Genomic DNA, 7,374 nt, shown 5'->3' on the forward strand with positions numbered 1-7,374 from the left:
GTCCAGCTTTGAGCACAATAATAAAAAATAAACACAGCAACAGGCCTTACAAATAAAATCCTTCTGAATATTTACTTATGAGGACTACGTACTGAGTTGATCTTAGTTGTTTAGACGAATGTAAAATGTGTTCTATTTACAGAGACTTGTAAATGTCTTACTTAAGAGGACTTGACATGAATCGAACTTGCCCTCAGTGACGTTCAGCATAAGACTTGCCTTTAACAGTTTTAAGATTTTGTATTTGACTTGGACCCAAAAACTAAAACTAAAAGCTCTGCTATAATCTCTGAGTTGCACTATCACATTACTCAATACTTAAAACCCCCCAGAAGGATAGAAGGGGTTTGTACTTTTAAGTTCTTTCAGAAAGTCTTATTGATGGCGGGAGTGAGATTTAAACCGTGTATGATTGACACTTCAGTCATTACAGAACAACACAATTAAAACGCACCAGACTTTTTTTTCCAGATGAATATCTGAGGACTGAAACATCACTGGACAGGATCCTCTGGTTTCTTTACAAACTCCACTGAGCCTTCGGGGTAAGATGAGGACCTCCACTACGACATAATGGATGGTCACTTAGCATCCCGTTGCAACTTTTATTAGAGGGCAGTAAAGTAAATCAGTAAGAGAAAAACCTGAGACAGCTGATGAAAGATAGAGACAGGGGGAGTCAGAGCAGGCAAATGAGGGAAAATGAAGACAAAGCAAAAACCATAAGAATGACTGAGGTAAGAAGAAAAAAAAAAGAAGAAAATATTGTGTTTTCTCTGAGGCCTGCTGACTCTGATAGTGTCTTAAGTGTTTCATGAAATTCCTCCGGAGGGAGCAAAGAGGTGGCCAGAGACATCCATCACCTTTTGGCTAAAATGCCACAGGAAGACAGTCTGCTGACACCACAACCAAGCACAGGAGAAGATGATAATACTTGGATATTGTTCAGCATCTTAAAAAAAAAAAGTTAAGACGGGAAGAAGAATAGCTATAATCAAATTCAACTTAAGTGGAATATTTAGAACTGTGAAACTTGAGATTTAAAGTTTTAAGTTGGACTGCAGCGTAGATGATGGCTGTTGCTCTCCAGTGTTGAGGCAGAAAGCACACTTATGTATGCCCAAACACACTCACATACAAGACACACATAGCAGCTATGTGAAGCAGTCACTCCTTATGTAAACAGAGAGAGAGCGGAGGGAAGACGAGGTACAGAGAGGAAATCCTCTGTTTAAATGCCAAGCTGTGCGTGCCATTCTCCCTCTCCTGCTCTTATTTCCTCTTTTCTTCACCTCCATCTCTCCTCCGCTGCCTCTCGTGTGCTCGTGCGTGTGGGCGTGACTGTGAGAGTGTGCACGTGCCACTGTGCGGATCGCGTTTTACGATCCCAGTCCTGGAAGACGACACAGACCACTTTCATGTTTGTGCCATCTGAATTTACCAACAGGGGAGAGGAAGAATGAGGGCAGGAAGCATGTTTGAGTCAAATGACGGGTGGAGCTGCAAGGAGGTGGAAAAATATGGCAAGAAATCCTGGAAAAGGTGACGAGGAAGATAGTGTTCCCGCTACATTTTATTGACTGAAACAATAAATGCCTCGTGGTAAAATAGTTGTGCTCAAAGGGGCTGTTGTCCTCGACCTTTTGCACCCTCAGACACACCATATTCTTCTTGGATCCAACCAGCGCTATGTTTTTTTTAATATAACAGTAGGGTTGCATGATATTGGAAAAATACTTACATTGACACTTTTTGTTTTTCTGCGAACCAAAGGAATTTTCACCAGATGACATGAATACGTCTATCTGGGAAAAAAATAATGATGCTAGAATGATTGAGGTGATTTTGTAGGCGGCGGCATCTGCATAGAAAATGAAAAATAATTAGAATAAGCTGAAATGTTTGATGCAAATGAATCCCAAATATTTTTTTGCTTTGGCCGGCATTCAGATCGGGCTTTGCACTCATACAGAGCTTGGTAATGCTGATTTAAATGGTCAGACAAATTAGTTGTGCTGCCTTGCGTAGTGGCAAACGTTGAAAGATGCACCTGTTTTTGGTCAACGTCATCCTTTGAAATATTTTCATGCAACTGACTTATTTCTTTTTTGGCAACTACGTCTTCCCCTCAAGTGTTTCTCCTCTGTTCTCCTTTATTCTTTTTGCCGTGCACATGTGGAGCCTGAATGTCAACACACTCTGTGTTTTGTGAATAAAGTTCTAAAAAAAATTTCCAAGAACCCTTAAATAATATTAAATAATGTTATATCAGACAGATTTCACTCACATTTTCAATTAGTCATTGAAAATGAGAAACACTCAAGTCTTTGTTTTTGTATTAAGCAGCAAAAAAAAGTTAAGTGAATTTCCCTTACTTCACATCACATTCGTGTATTTCTGCCTGCATTAATTTGCATGCGCACATCCCAGTGTAGATGCTGAAGCGATGTATTGTTCAGGCATTTCAGGACGTTACACGTTTTCTTTACTGCTGCTGTTGAGTGCAATCATCACTTTGTTGGATCAGACAAAATCATTGATAAATCATCAGTAAACTTTCATGCAGAGGACACTCATGAAACATTTTTGTTTTATTATTAACCATTGAAATCCGTGGTGTATTTGAACATGCAGGGGGTTCGGTAGTTAAGTTTTTGAAAAATGTCCTATGTTTAGCAGATCATGTGGTGGTGAAAATGTATTCAGCTAATAAATGATATATTCATCATATAAATGATGAGACATAGTGCTCTCCTGCATTAGCTGATTTTAATAATAAAACATTTTGTTATCAATGCAGCCTTTTAACAAAATAATTTTGTTTGTATTGGAGAAATAAGGCAGAGCTGACTTCATCTCCACATACCCAGCCAAAGATTAGTTTCCACTCTGTTCACCAACATCACATATATTTTCTGTATTTAGTTGTGTATGTGTAGTATTCAAGGTAAACAATAGCTTCACATTTACACTGTGTAGAATATTTTAATCCAAGATTTCTGTCTGTAGCATTACATCAAATGGAAAATGCTTGACGTCTTGTGTTTCATTTAATACACATTACTTTGCACTTCAACATAGCAGATTTAGAGTATCTGAAACGTTCTGACAACATTTAAAATAAAAGTGTGCTTGTACATGAATCATTTTTCTACAGTTCTACAGTTTCATTTAGCAGATGCTTTTATCCAAAGCAACGTACATCTGAGAGCAGATACAACACAAGTAAGGATCTAGTCAGGAGAAAACAATCTAGATAAGTGACATCGAACAAATATAAAGTGCGATATGGAGTTGAGGTCAATAGCAGGCTGTGTGGGAGGTAATAGGATGTCTGTCTGTCTGTCTGTCTGTCTGTCTGTCTGTCTGTCTGTCTGTCAAGTATGAGCTTGTAACAATGGGTTTGAAGAATTAACCCAGTATATTTTCTCTACTTTACAGTGATACAAAATGAGATTTGGCTGAATTCATTATAAAAAAATCCTTTAAACAAATGACCAACTTTTAACCGGCTAAAAAAAAAATTTTAAATGGTGTGTATATATTTATTTCCAAAGAAATCTTCTGTGGTGTTGCATTGATGCTAAAGAGTGAGCTCTAATTTCCAGTATTCTAAGGTGATGTTCCTCTCGGATCCAAAGATAAACTAATCTTACCACATTTGCAGGTTGTCTTAAGACCAAACACTAAAATTATTTGTTGATCTTGACTTTTTTTTTTTCATTGCTGCAAAAAGGGGAACGTCAGTGGGACAAAAGGCAGATGGTGCTGAGTTAGATTCTGGTGAATTGAACAGTGACAGACAAAGAAGCGCACTGAGCGGGGCATTAACTCCTGAACAGACTAAATGCCTCCATTCGCACCGTCTCGCTACAGTGAACGCCGAAGATGCTGAAAATGTGTGTGTGAATGTAAACAGTAGCCCCTTGCTGACGGAGCACTTCTTCAGGAACTTGGCTTTGTGTGTGTGTGTGTGTGTGTGTGTGTGTTTACTTGTACTCCTCATGTTGTGGGGACATACGTAAATCCTATACAGTCATATTGTGGCAAATAAACTTCCTTTATATGGACTAAAAGACAGTCTACATAATGTAATTCATTGTATTTTAGAGAGAAAACTTAGTTTAAAGTTAGGTTAGGTTTGGGTTAAGCTAAGTCTCCAGGAATTGAATGTAAGTCAATGTAATGTCCTCTGAAACGATGGAAGTACAACTGTGTGTGTTTGCTCTGGCCTCTGCTCCCTGCAGATATGCTTCCTTTCAGAGAAGCTGTAGAAATAAGCAGCAAAGACCTCAGATTCTCTATGCGAGTGTGTGTGTATGTGAGACAGAGAGACGGTTGAATTTCTGTACAAAGACGTTTCAGCCACAGCAAGCAACTTTGGTACATCGTAAAAACCGACGTCTTTCTACAGCCCACAAAAAAAAGACATTTGCATATGATGCAAAACACCTCTTGAAAATCACGGACAGACTGACAAACTCACATCCCAACGTTTAGCAGATTCTTCACGGGGAGGGGGGATGGTTTACGCCTGTCAACCTGCAGCGCCTATAAGGAAAGAAGAAGCAACACTTTAGACTTGTGCAGTGCGTTCACACAGATAGAGGCAGATACAGTAGATACAAACAGGTTCACTTGTGTTTATAAGCTGAAAGATTTGTAGGCGTGTTCGTGTACAGAATAAAAAAAAACTGCCAAGTTGTAGCACAATGAAGTCTAAAGTAGCTCATTTCCCAAATTATGAGTTTAACTGTTTTGTACAACATACAGTACATTGAGTAGAGTGGAGTAAGATGTAGATATTGGATTTAAAATAAGCACAGTTGCTTGAGGAAAAAAACATCTGCACAAAGGTTTAGTTTGTCTCAACTTCCCTTTGTGACTCATGTCGTGTCGCTGGACATCTGTTGAGCATGACATGACAAAGAAGAACATTTCAGTTTTCACACCAAATGCTGACAACCAGTGTTGTACATGCAGTGCTTTTTGTTTGTTTGTTTTTCAATTCATATATTACACATTGAACATTTGTATTACTGTAAATTGAAATAAAATGCACATCACTGTATAACACAACCACTGAGTATACTGTTAATACTAAATACAGTTTGCTTTAAGGGTAAATCTTAGACATCAACATGTGCTTACAGATCTTGGTGAATGCAACTGTGAGAGGAGTTAGAAAGAAGTTTACAGCACCTCTGTAACCCACTCCTCATCTTTGCTTGAGGTTAGCAAAGTCAGTCTACATTAACCGCTATTAGCAGAACACATCTGACATAATAAGAGGAGAAAGAGTCAGAATCTCTGGTTCTGACACCTTGATCTTGATCCCTTTTTAAACTGTTTGTGAGTCTGACATTGTCACACGTTACAATTTCATTTTCACGCTACAAATATTCAGCACAAACCAGAGAATGTACACCAGCTACACTGACTATTTTCTTTTATTGCTTTCTTTTGCAACCTGACCTTTTTCACTTGTTGAGGTAATTAATGAGTTATAGCATCAGCTCTCCAGTAGTTTCTTCGGTGAAGGTTACAGCATTGGTCAGGTTCTCATGTGTAGTTTGTAGTCATCAGTACAACCATCATAGAGGAGTTTAAAATTGGAAACACTGATTTCCCACCCTATCTGTGTAAAAATGTGTTTCGTGTATCTGCAGCCAAGCAAAATAAAAATAAAAAAATGGTTTGGGCTCTTCGCGTAGATGCAGGTCATTCTGGGGTCAGGTGCGTTGCTCACAGTTTCCTCCTAAAATTAAAGATAGAATATAATGTTTGCACATTGGATCATATGGCTGCACATGACTGAAAGGAAGTGTATTGTGTTCAATAAATAGAGGATTAATAGATGACTGAATACTAATCCTGCTGGAAATGGAAGGTAAGCCAAAAGATTGAGCAATCTCTCTAATATATAATAAAATAAGTAGATTACAGCTTTTTAAACTGTTTCCAGCTTTTAAAATTTGCCTTTTGCTTTAACTTTCTTTGCTTTGGTGTTTACTTCCAGTGTTTGTTTGCATTTCTGAATTGTGGCCTCATTTAATTCTTAACTGAAAGCAAAGTTACACTGCTCAGACACAGAACAGATGAGAGGATGTGCTGTTTTGTGTTTTACACGCTTCTTAATGTTCTCACGGCCACTGACTCCACTTCATGCATCTTTTCCTACACATCACATGAAAAGGATTATATGCGCCTTTTGTACAAATAAGTGCAATTTTCCAGTTAGATGAGGTTGCTCTGAGGCTCTGCAGGGCAAACCGCTCTGTAATAAAGAACATTCACTGAGTCCACAAACTCCACAACTAACAAAATCCACTTCCTATGATGCAAGAGTTCAAATCCAGAAAAAAAACACTGATCCATGACCAGACAGCGGATCATAACTAACCGCAGCAGACTGTACTGAAATTCCCATCAGTGACTAATTTGTGTCAGTGACTGTCAGCTCATCAGCACGCTACTGTCATCTGCAGGATTAAAGGAGTAATGACAAAGACGGGCCGCTGTCACAGTGGACACCTGTGCCACAAGACCTCGCTGAAAAATTAACATTGCATGTCATAAAACAGAGTGAAGTTGTTCTTTTGAAAAAGGAAAACTGACAGGTTGATTGTTCGATTAACTGTTATTCTCAGTATCAATTCATCTGCAGAGTTTCCAACAATGTCCAAAAAATTAGAGCATTTACATATATCACAGTCTCCCAGAGCGAAAAGTGATCTATTCAGATGTCTTGTTTTGTCTGTTCAATGATCCAAAAGTCAAATATAATCAGTAAACTGTTATATTTAAGATTAAAACAGTGAATATTGGAATTTTTTTTTTGCAATGATTATCAAAAGTTAATGAATTTTCTGTCCATTGACTAATTAATTTAATGTTTCGGCTCTAATGCCAACACACTTTCTCATATCTCACTCTCGTCTACATGATGCAGACTTGTTATGTGTTGTTCTGTAAAACATCACTTATTGTTGTCTAATATTGGCTGTGACTGATGTTAGGCATCTGTACAGATTAATGTCCTGTTCTCTCTCTCTCTCTCTCTCTCTCTCAGCAGGTCTACTCTGTGTCCCGTTCTGTCCTGAAGCCAGAGCGGTTTGATCAATGGTATCGATGAGAAGATGCTAATAGCAGATGCTAATAGGGCCGGTATGACTAATAGACCGAGGTTGCCATTGATCTGCAGAGTTAGCATCTAATGCTAAAACAGCTGATTCAACCGCATAGTTGGAGAAAAAGTGCCACCCTTGCTCACTGTGTGTGTGTGTGTGTGTGTGTGTGTGTGTGTGTGTGTGTGTGTGTGTTGTACCTGGCAGTGCTAGGCAACAATGCATTTCTGGCCAAATGATGCAAATA

Source organism: Stegastes partitus, unplaced genomic scaffold (assembly GCF_000690725.1).
Source record: "Stegastes partitus isolate 25-593 unplaced genomic scaffold, Stegastes_partitus-1.0.2 Scaffold850, whole genome shotgun sequence".
Classification (NCBI taxonomy): Eukaryota; Metazoa; Chordata; class Actinopteri; family Pomacentridae; genus Stegastes; species Stegastes partitus.